The 1,974-nt window shown below is 38.4% G+C and overlaps 1 non-coding gene across 1 annotated transcript; it reads right to left on the bottom strand.

Moving 5' to 3' along the window:
- Nucleotides 1-890: 890 nt before the first annotated feature.
- Nucleotides 891-994, bottom strand: LOC127742243 (small nucleolar RNA R71). Its single transcript, XR_008003431.1, has one exon. It is a non-coding gene; the product is annotated as a small nucleolar RNA R71 (small nucleolar RNA).
- Nucleotides 995-1,974: the final 980 nt, after the last annotated feature.

Below are 1,974 nucleotides of genomic sequence, written 5' to 3'. Positions count from 1 at the left end.
TACCTCCCTCTTTTTCAAAAATTCTTTTTAATTAACTAATTGTTTTAAATTTTAATTTTAATTCTATCTCATCTTTAATTTTCAAAAATCATTAACTCCTTTTCAAAATTAATTTTTGAATTCTTTCTCTCATCTTCTTCTATTTACTTATTCATTTACTAACACTTATCTTCACCTCTCTTCATCTCCAATCACTGTCTCTATCCTTACCCTTGTGTTTGGATTCTCCTTTCTTTATTCTTTTCTTCTTCTACTAATAATAAGAATCCTCTTTACTGTGACATAGAGGATTCCTCTTCTTTTTCTATTCTCTTCTCTTTCATATGAGCAGGAACAAGGAAAAAGGCATTCTTGTTGAAGCTGATCCTGAACCTGAAAGGACTCTGAAGAGGAAACTAAGAGAAGCTAAATTACAATAATCCAGAGGCAACCTTTCTGAAATTTTTGAAGAAGAGAAGGAGATGGCAACCGAACCCAGCAACAATAATGCAAGGACAGCTGAACCCAACAACAATAATGCAAGGAGGATACTTGGTGATTTTACTAAACCCACGTCCATGTTTGATGGAAGAAGCATCTCAATTCCTGCCATTGGAGCAAACAATTTTGAGCTGAAACCTCAATTAGTTGTTCTAATGCAACAGAATTGCATGTTTCATGGACTTCCATCTGAAGATCCTTACCAGTTTTTAACTGAGTTCTTGCAGATTTGTGAGACTGTTAAGACGAATGGAGTAGATCCTGAAGTCTACAGGCTCATACTTTTCCCTTTTGCTGTAAGAGACAGAGCTAGAACATGGTTGGACTCACAACCTAAAGATAGCCTGGACTTCTGGGATAAGCTGGTCATGGCCTTCTTGGATAAATTCTTTCCTCCTCAAAAGCTGAGCAAGTTTAGAGTGGATGTTCAGACCTTCAAGCAAAAAGATGGTGAATCCCTCTATGAAGCTTGGGAAAGATACAAGCAGATGACCAAAAAGTGTCCTTCTGACATGTTTTCAGAGTAGACCATATTAGATATATTCTATTATGGTCTATCTGAGTTTTCCAAGATGTCATTGGACCACTCTGCAGGTGGATCCATTCACCTAAAGAAAACGCCTGCAGAAGCTCAGGAACTTATTGACATGGTTGCAAATAACCAATTCATGTACAATTCTGAGAGGAATTCCGTGAATAATGGGACGCCTCAGAGGAAGGGAGTTCTTGAAATTGATGATCTGAATACCATATTGGCTCAGAACAAAGTGTTGACTCAGCAAGCCAACATGATTTCTCAAAGTTTGAATGGATGGCAAAATGCATCCGACAGTACTAAAGAGGCATCTTCTGAAGAAGAAGCTTATGATCCTGAAAATCCTGCAATGGCAGAGGTAAATTACATGGGTGAACCATATGAAAACACCTATAATTCATCATGGAAAAATCATCCAACACCTATAATTCATCATGGAGAAATCATCCAAATTTCTCATGGAAGGATCAACAAAAGCCTCAACAAGGCTTTAATAATGGTGGAAGAAACAGGCTCAGCAATAACAAGCCTTTTCCATCATCTTCTCAGCAACAGACAGAGAATTCTGAGCAGAGCCCTTCTAATTTAGCAAACTTAGTCTCTGATCTGTCAAAGGCCACTTTAAGTTTCATGAATGAAACAAGGTCCTCCATCAGAAATCTAGAGGCACAAGTGGGCTAGCTGAGTAAGAAAATCACTGAAACCCCTCCTAGTACTCTCCCAAGCAATACTGAAGAAAATCTAAAAAGATAGTGCAAGGCCATTGATATAATCAATATGGCCGAATGCAAGGAGGAGGGAGAGGACGTGAATCCCAATGAGGAAGATCTCATGGGACGTCTCTCAAGCAGGAAAGAGTTCCCTATTGAGGATCCAAAGGAATCTGAGGCTCATAAAGAGACCATAGAGATTCCATTAAATCTCCTTCTGCCATTTATGAGCTCTGAAGACTATTCTTC

Source organism: Arachis duranensis, chromosome 9 (genome assembly GCF_000817695.3).
Source record: "Arachis duranensis cultivar V14167 chromosome 9, aradu.V14167.gnm2.J7QH, whole genome shotgun sequence".
Taxonomy (NCBI): domain Eukaryota; kingdom Viridiplantae; phylum Streptophyta; class Magnoliopsida; order Fabales; family Fabaceae; genus Arachis; species Arachis duranensis.
Note: the sequence above shows the minus strand (reverse complement) of the source record. Positions and strands in the feature narration are given on the sequence as shown.